Source organism: Dinoponera quadriceps, unplaced genomic scaffold, assembly GCF_001313825.1.
Source record: "Dinoponera quadriceps isolate SergipeBrazil2010 unplaced genomic scaffold, ASM131382v1 scaffold2662, whole genome shotgun sequence".
Classification (NCBI taxonomy): domain Eukaryota; kingdom Metazoa; phylum Arthropoda; class Insecta; order Hymenoptera; family Formicidae; genus Dinoponera; species Dinoponera quadriceps.
Genome location: NW_014556703.1, coordinates 460,950 through 475,001, shown reverse-complemented (window position 1 = coordinate 475,001; position 14,052 = coordinate 460,950). Strand labels below are relative to the sequence as shown.

The following is a 14,052-nucleotide window of genomic DNA, read 5'->3' as shown; positions in this document are numbered from 1 at the left end:
GAGTATCTACGCGGAATTCCACGGTGTTATCTGCTAAGAATAAGGCCTTGTCTACAATCGTGCTTGAAACGGAAGTGTGAAATTTGAGCGTTTAAGTGACGTCTAAAAATTAGGTCTGGTAACTAAATTTCAGTTGTATTATACGGACAGTTAATTCCTTTTTCCCGCGGAGTTAAGGAATAATTCCTTGACCGAAGGAGAATATAATCGAGTGAGGTTGGTCGGTTTTTATTTTACTGCTTAAGCAAGTATCGTGGACTACTTGATTTAATATATATTAAGGCTTATAGCTCGCGGCTTATAGCTTGAAGCTTGATGATAAAAGCAAGGTTGTAGACAAGACCTAAGACACTGAGACTCGGAGAGACTTATATCGCGGCGCTACGCCCGTCGAGATCCGAGAGAGAGAGAGAGAGAGAGAGAGACGGGAATTATGCCGGGGAAAATATTCCATTAACGTTTCGAGAAAAGATCCATAAAATGATCAGCCATTGTTCGTCGCTCGGGATCCCCCGGAACTCTTCCCCGCGGATTCATAACGCGTTCCTTCTTGCAATAATATCCAACGTATTACCGATGTTCAGCATGCGAGTCGTGCCGGGCGAATGGCGAAATGATTGTTTTACGAGTAGTCCCATCGCCTCGTTCGTTGAAATCCCCCGGAGTGCGGGCGAAACATTTTCTCGTAATACCCGAGGCTCTGATGTAACGCGACACGACGGAAACGATGTTTGCGAGTGTGTATCTGCGGAAACGCGCGCGGAAATGTGTCACGCGAGAGGAGACATCTTTTAATACGTCTTTGATAACGAGATTGTCAGCTTCGCGTGCCGATATTCGGCCGATTCACAGAAGCGTCCTTTTCCGCCGCCGACTCAGTAGATGTTCCGTGCACCTAGAGAGACAAATATCTGATATTTGTAATTACGATCGTCATAGTAAAAAATTTATAGTCGGGAAAGACTCAATTTTCCAGTAAGTTTAGTGTTAGTGGTGATAATATTAGTGATAATACATACATGTTGTTATTTTTGTAGTCAAAATTATAAAAGGTTGTGACTGGCACCGGAATTAACTGTAATTCCTCTCGGTGTAGAGCGAGTAATGCATATCCCTTCTGATCACGGCGAGATTTTGCCGAACGCGTTAAATTTAGCGGTGAATCGATACCGACAATGGAAGCGGAGGTGCTTGTCTCACTGTCTTGCCGTTGCTCAATACAGGCGCGATATTTTCGTGTAATTCGCGCGCGCAAGGATTACGAAAGAGTCTGGGACAATATTTTCATTCCTCCCGAAAGCTCCGCCCCGGCTTCTCAGCGTGATCGATATGTATTTATTCATTTTGAAACTTTAACTCGCGCACAATTCCAGCCCGAATTGTATCATTTGAATGAATTGACGTTAGATACAAAATAATCAAAAATGCGTTTAATATATCTTTTGAGATTACGCGCGAGTTACGGTGAAAACATCGTACCGCGATGGAAAATGGAAAGAAAAACTTAGGAAAAAAGAACACCGATCCTGCCAGGATTCGAACCTGGAATCTTCTGATCCGTAGTCAGACGCGTTATCCGTTGCGCCACAGGACCATTGAAGCTCTGTGCTTTATATACACAGTCTCCTCCAGTGTCTCGATATACTTCTCAAGTATAACAAAACATATTGACTTGAATCAGTTATACACGACACTTTGTTTTTATCATAACAGATGCATTTTCTGAAAAAAAAAAAATATTCCACTAATCTAAGTGCATTAAGTAAATCCAAGAGTCAACTTTTCCTGATAACGCCATATTTCGTATAATTATGCACGTAATGTCACACATTCCACGATTAAACCAAATTGAATTAGTCGATTGAAGCAGATAGTCAGACAACAGTACGACAGACTTGTACTCTTATATTAGCAATCATTTCAACACCTCCGGTATGGTCTAGTGGCTAGGATACCTGGCTTTCACCCAGGAGGCTCGGGTTCGATTCCCGGTACCGGAATATTTTTTTTTCTTGTTTTTTCTTCTGGATTTCGTGTCAGATATCGTCCTTGAAAATTTCTAAACATTCTCCGAAGCGCGTATTCTACTCGATCGTCCGCGTCGACGAATAAAGCCTCCGCGCCGTGCGTGAGGATCGCGCAGCGCGAAAACACGCCGCTGCGGAGTAAATAAGCAGCCGCGGCTATTGCTTTTTCCCGAGGAAAAAACTTTTTCCTATTACGGGAGCCACGTCTACCATTCTCCGGGACTTGTCCCAAAACGGTCCCATTAACGCCTCGCCAAACAAGTCGCGTCGAACTGGAAAAAGTTACTCAATTAGAGCTCTGGGTCGTTCCCGAAGTTGCTCGCTCCGGCACTCGGCCGAGACTCAAATTCTTTCTTCCTTTCGTGCGCTGCACCCTGCGCGCGTACTTCTCTTTCCAAGTTCAGGCCACCGTGACCACGGTCGAACTTCCCGACTTGATAAGTCGCGCACGTAGCCGTGCCAACAATAAAGAAAAGGAAGACGGGCGCGGCGTGAAAGAAAGGAGAGAAGCGTTCCTTCGCACGAAGACACGCTCCCGAGATGGAAGAAAGGATTTGATTAGCGCACTTCAACGTGTAATCGCGCGAAATTTCGAGGAGAGATACATCGTCGCGCCATGTCTGAAGCGAAATAAAATGATACCGTGTGCTCATAACATCACACGGCGGCATCGATCCGTCTCCAACGTCAAATGCGACCCCTTCGGCTTGTCGAGTGCGGATTATTGAAATTTAAGAAGTGTTTGGAAAAACATCGTTTAACGTCGCGTTTACACTCGAAGCGCGTTTACACTCGAAGCGAGGCGGACACTGTAAATATTATGACGAATGGGACGCGTAATAACAATTGTCAGGCCGCGGGACAGCGGGATCGATACGAGAAGGTTACGAGCCGCTACCGGATGAAGAAACTGCAAATATTTGGCGAAGATTGGCGACACGACTGTACGCGAGCGGCGGAAAATAAACCGGATCGGGTGAAGATAACACGAGAAACACTTCCTCCGCGAGAGAGCGGCGCGAATCGTCGTCATTTACGATTCGCAAAAGGTAGACTCGTCGAGTTTTGTTCCTACTGCGCGATCGACATGTATTTTGTGCAATTTAGTGATGCAATCGATTCTATATATTTTCCGCGATATTTCCCGTGTACTATTAAAGAAGGTGCTTCAGCATCATTCAATCTCTCTCTCTCTCCTTCCCTATTTTTTCTCCTTCGTCTCTCCCACTTTCGTCCCCTCCCTTTCGGGCGAAAAATATCTTTATGAAGTAAGTCCGCAGGCTATCATAAACTATTAAGTCGCTGCACGTGTCCCGCACGACCCTGTCACGACGTCAGCAAACTTTCGTTTATACGCAGTACCCGCGTCCAGCGGCAATCCTCTGCCGTCCGGTATAGTTTCAGGGAAGGGAAAGAGCGAGAGAATAATGCGCGCGGATAGACCTTAGGGGTTACCGGTGAATGGGGAACACACCGCTGTGGACGCAAGTCGATCGGCCAATTACCGGGAACCTCGCCGACGATATTTCGCGCTACGTGTGATTATTCGAGCGACGCGTCCGTAAATTTTTCACCGGACCGACGCTGATTAGACGTCCCGTGGGAAAATTGGAACGCTCCGCTGACGAAGTATCCCGACGGTCTTCCTATAGATCGGAAATTGGAAACGTTTAACGTCGCGATAGCCGGTTTGTAAGATCCTACTACTAATTACTTCTAATGTATAAACAATATTCAAAAATCAAAAGTTGTTTTTTTTTTTAGTTTTAAGTTCGATTTAACTAACGTGTTTAATGCATTTCATATTGTTTTTATCAATTCGCTAAGATAAATTCTAAGAAAAAAATCTCGTTTTTAAGCCGTTCCAAGGTAGCCTAATTCCGCAAGTTACATTCGTACAAATGAACCAAGCCAACGTGGTAGATTTGCAGGTTTTACGTCGAATTTACTATTCCGAGACGAGTAATGTTATTTTATTTTTGAGAATTGTATAACTTCAAACGGACGGTTATTTCATTCATGATTAGATAGCGAATGGAAGCGTTTTCGGTAGAAATGCTTCTTTCAGCTCGGATATTTATTATCAGGCGATCGGGATACGGCAATTATCGCACATATCAAACGATATAAGTAGTCCGGCGAATGCGAACTCGATCGCTCGCGCAGGGGCGCGTCACCGATATCGCGGTGTTTCCCAAACGAGGTATTTTCGTTTGCGTGAGCAGATCGCCATAAAATCGCCGGGCAAAAGAGATCGGGCAAACTGGCCGTGTTTGCCATCGACTCGATGCTCGCAGCGTGTCCCAGTTACATCGTAAAACTGTCGTTTTTGCCTCAATCCCGAACGGCCCGATGCTAAATTGAAGCCCGTCGCATATCTCGATTTAACTTACACACGCGCGTACAACTGATTCCGCAGGGGATGAAATCGAGCTCGACTGACCTGAAACAAAAAAAAAAAGAGGATAAAACACACGTTACAACTGTTATCCTTACGTGAGGTGCATGAAAAAAAATTGGCAAGGAATACAACCCTACCTTCGCGTTATTATTCTTTCTCTCGAGCGAGGGGAATTCACGATCGAACGTACTCTCTCTCTCTCTTTCTCTCTATACCCCCTCTACCTCTGTTTCTCTCGCTCCAATTTTTATTCATTCGATTTTACCGTATTATTTTTATTTCGCAGCAACCGGTTGGGAGGTGCGTTTCCCATCCGGGAACAAATTCGGACCGTGTATTAAGCAACACGCAGCGCATAAATCAAATATCACTGCCGACGCGAACGGAATCGCGCGCACGGCTCGTGTGTATCACGACTTCGTTGTAAAGGCGGTAAAGGGCGGAGGAGCGGGGCGCGAGTGAGGCCGCGCGCCGGATAATTAACGGCGGCCCTCCGTCGCGCGTTTCGTACACGGCCGAGGAGCGTGCGCCGAGCGACGACGGGATCGATCGAGATCGTTCGCCGACGAGAGGGCGAAGGGAGAATCGAAGGGCGAGCGGACCTTCACAGACCCCGGACAATCACCGACAAATGCCGCTACTTGGGTGGCGAGACCTTCCGTCTCGCTCCGCTCAACTCCGCCTTTCCACTCCGTGTTTCCCGGCGAAACTCGGATTTCTGACGTCGCGGCGACGCGAAGCCCCGGCAGTCGGAAAAAATTGCCATTGCTATTATGCGACTCCCGCGGGGGGGAGGAATGATTGAATGGCGAAAATGTCGCCGTTAAAAGCCGTTTCGCCGGGCGTGCGAACTTGTCCCCGCGTTTGTCCTCTATGATGGGAGCGCACGATTGAAACACGCTGAGAGAAAAATTACAGTTATTTCCGTCCTCAATTATACATCCTTTTAGTGGATTCAACTGCAAAAAGAAGAGAAGCAGCGTGCATGTCAAGTTATCATTATTGACACGGTATTAACGCATAACACTTACTTAAAACGTGGTTTTCCTGGTTATAATTCAATGATAAATGTTCTACGCCATTTATTTATTAAATTTACAAAATTATTCATTATTCATTTATACATGCAGAGTGTCCGTCGCTAAATGGGGCACGAGGCGAATTTCCACGCCGCCGAGCGAATTCCCCCCGCGCGACAGCGTGAAACAGCCGCAATGTGTGGTCCGCCTTAGCAAACACGCGGACGGCAAGGGATATACGGGTAATTAATTAAAAAGATATATTAATACCGATTGAGCGCGGTCGACCTTCCCTCCCCTTCCGCCGGTTGCTCGTCTCAAAATAATCAGCCAATTCCGAGAGAAATCCTCCGCTGTTTCGCCATCCTTCGCGATTTTTGCGGTCGCGCGAGTCACTTTGCCCGACGGTGGACATTTCGAGGCTGCTATTCCGCCGGGGCTCGATAATTGATCGCGGAGCACGTAATCGCGCGGCAACGCGGCAATTATTCTCTTAATAAGACGGCAATAATAGCATTCGTTTGACGTAATTACAGAGAGAGAGAGACGTATACGCGATTTACGCGGGCGAGGAGGGGGGATCGAGAGAAATAATTATCGTGTAGACAAGGTCGGATTTTATGACGACGCTCCACAATCGCGCATGCCGCGCCCGTTATTTAGACCTAGACACGTTGTACTTGCGGTGTAATCGCGTGTAATCGGCCGAACGTAATTTCCCCGCCACTCGCGTATCAGTCGGATCTGAAAGTACGCCTTGCGTCGAAGGAATGTGGGTTTCGGCGTAGAATATAAATGTTCATCATTAAGCGCGTCCTGATGCATCATGCGTCGAGTATCTTTATGAAAGAAATAATCGATATAAATCCCGCACAAAGGAAATATCGTAGTACAAATTACCGCAAAATTTTGTAATACCACACCGGAATTACGACTGAAATTATTATGCATATTGTAATATTTAGTGATGTGTGCAATGATGTATACGTCACTAAAGATTATAACACACATCATAATTTTGGTTATAATTCCGGTGTGGTCCGGCATTGCAAAATTGTGTGGTAATTTTTACCACAATATTTTTCCCGCACACGTAAGGGTGGGATATTTATATATATATATATATATATATATATATATATATATCAGGTAATATCTGTTCGGATAATGATATACATGAGATATTAAATTCATCTCGACGACCTATATCGCACGTTGCTTTTCCTCGAGTTGGATTAATGTATATATTTTTAGACGTTCCTAACAACGTTAAAACCGAGGTTGCGCTTGGGCTATAAAATTAAAACGTATCTCTCAAGATATGAACGATTTTAAATTATGTACGCGACTACCCGAACCCTGATTTTAAGTTCTACGTCAAGTCCTCAAGAAACCAGAAATAAGTTCCCACTTGTAGCATCAAAGGGGCTCAATGGAAGACACGTTGATCGCTTAATATGGAATAAAATTAGACTCAAGTTAGGATTAAAATTTCGATTCCGGTGATTGCTCATATTTAATTACAACAGGTTTCACGAGCAACACGACGGCTGTCAGCGAGGACCTCGTGCGAACATAGATCGACCAGACCTTATCTTTTCCGTCACGGGGAGCCGACGGGAACGCTCGTTGCGATTTCTCCGCGCTGCCGTAAGTCCTGATTCTAACTTCACGTTCACCGACACCGCAGTCTCTCCTTCGCCAGAGCCTGGATCATTATCACCATTCCAATTCCACACTTCATCTTACCTTGTATCGCTCCCCCCCGATAGATAGTGACGCAAGCGGGATGTCAACCCCTCGCTTATCAGATCGTCTTTGATTTAGACGCGCGTGGATTATTCACAGACACCCAACACCGCGTATACGCGAAGCGCTGAAGACAGGTGAGCGAACATACGAACCCCCTCTTCCCCTCTTTCTGTCTCTATCTCTCTCTCTCTCTCTCTCTCTCTCTCTCTCTCTCTCTCTCTCTCTCTCTCCCCCTTCCTTCTCACGAAAGCAAGTCCCGCAAGATTTATCGGGCGACATCATCACCGGGGGCGAACGGAATTAAGGCGGATTCACGAGGTGTCCCCTCGCGACCCGCGGCTCCTCAAGAGCGCCCCGCACCGATTCTACGAACACTCGCGTGCAACGGCGAAATATCTCAAAAAAGAAAAAAGGAGAAATAGGGGAAAGAGGGAAGGAAAAGAAAAAAAAAAGAAACGGTGCCTATCATACGACCCTAAATTTACCCTCGATTACGGCTTATTACGGGCGAACACGATCGCGGAACACTTCCCCGAGACCGGAGACGATGGCCCCGTCGACGTTACCGCTGCCGAGCGAATTCTTACGGGTGCAATCACACGCGGTGCAATTATGTCCTGGCCTCCCTCGTGTCCTGCTGCTCGCCCGGCGTTCGACGGCCGTCTCCTGCGGCGCCTATCACCGACGATACGGGAATTGTTAGATACGCGTCAGATGATCCGCGAAACACTCATTATTATTCACTCGGCCGACACGATGTTCGGCGATGTGACAACGGTGATTACCGGAGATTCATGGCGCACGCGACGGCGGAAGATTTGTTAGGCGCTTCGATGACCCACAGACTGACTCGGGGACTTATCGCGTGCTCTTTCGGGTAACACGTTTTCAACGAATCGTCGCGCCTCTCTCTCTCTCTCTCTTTCTTTTTCCTCTCTTTTTTCTGTTTTCTTTCTCGTTGGAACGAGAAAGCGGTGAAAAGCCTCGCGTCCAAATATTAAAATGTTCCTTCCGTTACCAACCTTCGATTGTTACTTCAATGTAAAATTAACATACAGCTGGTATGTTGTCATTCTTGTGACGTTTTCGTGTGTTATATTTACAGTCGATTTGATAACTTTAATTTTGTTACGAGCGAAACCGAAGTCGAAATAATTAATATCGGGATTAAATTAAAATTAAGTAAAAATAATTAACGTCAAGATTAATGTCAAAATAATTAATTTCAAAATAATTAATATCATATGTTGAGGGAAAATATGTATCAATTCGCAAACATTTTCAATTTGTGAACAAGTAACATACGACGAATGAATTATTTCGACTTAAAGTTTAGATCAGACTTTTGGAACGTGTAAGAACTGTTAACATTTTATTTTTTACTTGTATATTTAATAAAAGTACCGTGAAATCTGTCGGATTGTATGTTCGAGCGTTCGCAAAAAATCGGTCGAGCGCCAGCGAAGTTGGCTGATCGCATCAAGCGCGAACGATACATGTGTTATAAATAAATACACGAGAGAAACGGGGCGCAAAAATAATTATACATTGCAAAGTTTAATTTAAACGATATATACTCGTTTCTAGCGTCTGACAATGGTAAATGGAAGAAAAAAAAGGACTCCCCGACGGGGAATCGAACCCCGGTCTCCCGCGTGACAGGCGGGGATACTAACCACTATACTATCGAGGAGATGGCTGGAAGCACTTTCAAGTTAACACTACACACTCGACCACGGAGCGGATACGGACACTTAGGGTCACTTGATAGTCTTTGAACTTGACTTTTGTAATTCGATAACTCGCTACGATATCTAATCTGTTTGAAGCGATAATCTTCTGAATATCTCGTAATTACGAGGCAAAAAGTTTATTCGCTGAATTACGAAAATAATAAGAGCGATTTGATAAGCGTGTCTCGGATAATGATACTGAGATTAAAAGACAGAGTGCTTGCGTATGGTTCCATGGCAAAGTCTAAATTGCCCGGCACTTTTCCATCGCTTCCGAACACCTCCGTCGTTGCGAGTCAAGCGTCATCGATCAAATCGCCCGGCTCGTAATCGACGCGAAACTGATAGATACTCCGGCACACGCGGGATAGGATTGCAAATGGCAACGCGCGATTTGAACGTGCGTGCTTAGTTAATTGTGCGAAATTTATCGCGAAAGCGAGGCGCGGCGGCGCAGGAAGGCGGAGAGGATACCCCACGTGCGATTACACCTATTTGATATGCCGCGACATTCAAAACTCGTACATCACACTTAACCGTTGAATATGGAACAGTCAGTCCCGGCAGCGGGCGCATCCAGCATGCATATGTAGACCGCAATTATGGCCGTTAACTATCGCCGGCACGCACGCCGAGCACGAATTTTCCATTGCGCCGCTGCCCCTCTCCCCTCCCACTTTTTCCACCCCTCGAACGCTCGACGGCATCGCGGAGGAAGTGCTTCCCTCGTCACTTCGACAGTGTCACGATGGAAATCGCAAATTGGAAAACGCTTGCGCTTGCAAACGGGTACGCACACTCAGAGAAATTATCATTATTTGTGGCCTCGATTGCGTATTCTTTCTGTGACTTGCGTGGGACGCACGCATTAACGCACGTCTAATCGAACGAGATGAGTAGTAGAGTCGGCGCGAGATCACGCTGGATATTCGAATCTTCGTGAGAAAGGGGGGGGAGGGGGGAGATGTCTAATCTCCACACATTGCCGCGCAAATCCTGACGCGGATAAACTCGCAAAAAAGAAAAGCCGCCAGACTCGCGGGCTCTCTTTCTCTCCCGCAACGGCTCGCCTACCGCCTTCACTTCCACCTGAGACGCCCCGCGGACGGCGCAGGTGCAGTCGGCGAAAAAAGAAACAGGTTTGTACCACCGTCGCCGTACCACCGTCGATGGAAAAAAAATGGCAAAAAAGAGAAAAGGGGGAGAAAAGGAGAGAAACGAGGAGCAAGAAAAAGGGACACACATTTGGACTCGCGGTGCTTAGGACCGACCGGGTTCTGTGATGTATTCGCGAGGGGCAACGGAGGGGGGGGAGGGAGGTGGGAGAACACAACAGCAGCGGTCACTGTGCGAGAAAGGGAGGAGAGATGAGAGGTAGCGGAGAAGAATGTCCCGTCTCCGTGTCACCGCACCCAATAACACGCGGGTAATCACGATTTAATGGCTCAATAACGTCCGCCACTGCGCCCTGCCACGGACCCCGAAACAATTTATCGGTCCCGCCAGTCGATAAATTCGGCTTTTGAGTTGTATACGGGCCCGACCGGTCCCGCGAGCGGGCCGCGACGCTTAAATCTCCGGCGCGTCCGAATTCGGAACGGCGAATTTCGAAATGACGCGTATAAATTACCGGAAGGATAAATACCGCTCGCACACGACTTCCCCCCCCCCGTCCTCGCGCGAGATATCTCGCCTCCTTTGCGATTTCACGCTGCGTTGTTGTAAAACTCGTCGCGAAAGCGCGCGTGGCCACACGGTCCGCCGGCGGTGCAGAGCGCAGAAAACGATATCGATCGCGAACCGCGCCGGGTCTGTCACAATCCGGCTGTGCGCTCGCATAAATTTGAAAAAGTCAAGGGGATACCGCGCAGAAAAAAAGTCTGAAATCAATGATGAATATTCTCATGCGTAAGCGAGAATGTTATAAATCTTCTTAGAGGATTATCAATCCCGCATTGAGTGATACTTTTATTTGTTAAAACTCGTTTCATGCTACGACTACGTTTACAATTGCTAGTTCTACGAGTAGTCGTTAGCGGGAAACTGTATACTCGGAACTTCGGAAAAGCTACCACCACTCCTCGATAGTATAGTGGTTAGTATCCCCGCCTGTCACGCGGGAGACCGGGGTTCGATTCCCCGTCGGGGAGAGTTTTTTTTTCTTCATTTTTTTCCCCCCTAATATTGTCATTATCATTGTTATAAATACGGTAAGATTCGGTATTTCATTTTATATTGTAAAATTGTGAATTTTTGCGTTGCGGACTTCGAGTCGGGCTGTCACCGTCGCGCGATTCAAATCCGGGAGGACGACACGTACGGTTACACCTAATTTGCGGGAATCGCGTGGAGAGTAAATTACGAACAATCACAACCAGCTGGCGGCGGGAAAAGGGACGGGGGGAAAAAGATACATAAACCTACCGCGCAATATGCAAAATTGTAACGCGCGTAATAGATGCGAAAAATAATCCTACTTTCCCGGGGTTGTATGAAAATACAACGTATAATGTGAACGCGCTCTCTCTCTCCCTCTCTCTCGTATAAACTGCAGACGTTCTCGCCCGGTTTTTATCATAATTTATGGACAGGAGAGTATAATATCTCGTAACACGCACGTACGCGAATATCCGCTTAAAAACGCATCTGGAATGAACGACGTCGAATTTTCATGATGCAATGCGGCGCGCGTTCGTCTATCCCGGTAAATTTACATCCCGTTATTACAACGGTATTTCGGGGCCGTATGTTTGTCTCGTCCCGCGTTTCATCATCGAATACGAGCGCTGTTTGTCTTCCCCCATGTCGACGTTAAATCTGATATTAGGATGGCGCGCGAGCGTGATCACTCGTCAATAGTCCGAGCGTGGCGACAAACCTATCGATTGTCCGTAAAGTCGAGTTTGTAATTTAGATCGACGTCGCGCCGGATACGAATCGCTGCTTTTGATGCCGTGCAGTATCGATAACCGGCATCGGAATATTTCGGGAGCTGCGATCAATCGATCGGCGCGCGCCCGCATTGCGCATTTAACGCTCTAAAACGTAATTTTATTCGTGCTCCGTAGGTGTGACGATCGCGCGTTCTCCCTACACCTTCATTCTCGTTTGACTGCATCGAGATCTGGCCCTTCGGGACGGCGATCTATACGGGCGGTGCCGCGGTCTTCACGTTCGTCGAGGTGCGCGACACCGGTTGAGTTGCCTTCATCGTCGACCCGATTATTGCAAGTGGATCCCGGGAACTCGAAAAACGGCGAGTGCGTCGACTCATAGCGTGATATTTAAAAGAGATCCCGATGTTATTCCCCCTCCTCCTCCTTTTGTTCGATAAAACTGGGCACACTCGTTAGAGTATTTGAACACACAATGTTTCCGGAGCGTGACTCGATTTGCCGATCGAATCCCGTCGATGTTTCAGTCAGCAATAGTTTTTGAGAGCCGACATAAATTGATAATAGTGCCGGTGGGTACGAACGAAACGCGAATAACGAAATACAGAGAGTAATAGATTTGCTGTTGAAACACGGGCACGAAGGCGCCCGCCCGTCGACGGGAGAGATCTCTCTCCTCTGCGAGCATATTTTTTGAAAAGAATTCCGCTTTCGCGCTGCGCCAACTCGTGCCGTTAGCTCTCTCCCCGAGCTAACAAAAAAATCTGCAAAAATGATTCGAAAAGTTACGGTCAAACTGCAGCGATGTATTCTATTTAGCTGGAAAAAAATTTTTTCCGCGTAAATGCACGTTCGGAAAAACGTTATTTCTCCGAGCTATCCAAATAAATCCAAATATCAGTGAGGGAATATAGACACCGATGGAGGGACGCTGAATGGAAGGAGCGCTACGCCTCGATTGCACAGACTGATCAACAAAACGCGGGGACCAGAGAAAATATAAGTTAATGCACTATCGTACGGAAAAAAAGGTGAATGAAATTCGCAATTCTTACGCCGAAAAAAAGAATTGCCGCGTTTAAATCAATATTTGCTAAGGAGTATTGCAGTAAGTTTATTTGTAGTTGATTAAGTAAATATTATTTATTTGTAGTACAAATGCTACATTCAAATAATATTTACTTAATCAAAATAAAACAAACTAATCCAATATTCCTTAGCAAATATTTACATGAACGTAGCAGTTTTTTTTTTTCAATGTAGGAATCAGAAATTCTGCACGAAAAAAGTGTCGTTGAATCGATGAGATTTCCAACACATGCATAATTGGAGTAAATCTTCTTAATTCAATATACTTTAATTATTGAAATAATACGTAACAAAACGTAACACAGTAGTTTTAATGATATGTGCCATCGAATCGAGGAGATTTATTCCAATTACGCTACTGTTGAAAATTACATTGATTCGACAGCATTTTTTCGTCCCCCGCCAAAACGTGCTTAAGAGCCGGTTGTTCCACCTTCAGATAAATTTATTTAATGAATAAATATTTGAAGAATTATTGCCATACGGAGATAAATTACGAGTACGGGGAAAAAACTGATATATTGTTAAAAAATACTATTATGAAGAATAATATATTATAATATAAATCGTATTACATTAATTCAATCTTTTTTTCAACCGTATGATATCATTGATCGTACTTCATTTCAGTTGCTTTATTCGATCGAACATCCATGAGATATCCGATCGACGGAGACAATTATCATTCAACGCAGGTATCATCCCTATGCGAAGAAGCATATCCGGCCGCCTGGACGAACGATATTGCAAAAGAGAGGTAAGACACAGTCCTTAGAAGAAATTACCGTGTCAGTGGAAACCGTGCCGGCGCTTTGGCGATGGGTAATAGTGAATTATGCGTCGTTTACGTCTCGTAAAGCCCAGCGAACGGATGGGAAACGCACGCACGCGCGCGCTCGCGGCTGCAATTGTCGCTTCTCGTGAAACCGCCGCGGTAAGACAGTTTATTTTATTTTGCCATAATAAACGTACCCGTGACTTTTACGTCCGCTGGTATCGATCCGGCGTTTTTCCACCGCGACTCGCCGCTTTCCGTTCGCGCCGGGGACGGAAACCGCGTAATTCGCGGATAAGATAGGCGCTACGAGTCGCGCGCGAGGAACATTTGCGCTCGTAAAGCCGGCGGCGCGAACCTAT

General features: G+C 46.1%; 1 protein-coding gene and 4 non-coding genes across 5 annotated transcripts in view; 2 read left to right on the top strand and 3 right to left on the bottom strand.

The window, feature by feature from the left end:
• The window catches only part of LOC106748027 (mannosyl-oligosaccharide 1,2-alpha-mannosidase IA), a 357,345-nt gene that overhangs the window by 208,659 nt on the left and 134,634 nt on the right, over nt 1–14,052 (bottom strand). The window lies entirely within an intron of this gene.
• Trnar-acg lies at nt 1,522–1,594 on the bottom strand. The gene has a single exon. It is a non-coding gene; the product is annotated as a tRNA-Arg (tRNA).
• Nucleotides 1,929–2,000, top strand: Trnae-uuc. Its single transcript has one exon. It is a non-coding gene; the product is annotated as a tRNA-Glu (tRNA).
• Nucleotides 8,821–8,892, bottom strand: Trnad-guc. Its single transcript has one exon. It is a non-coding gene; the product is annotated as a tRNA-Asp (tRNA).
• Nucleotides 11,011–11,082, top strand: Trnad-guc. Its single transcript has one exon. It is a non-coding gene; the product is annotated as a tRNA-Asp (tRNA).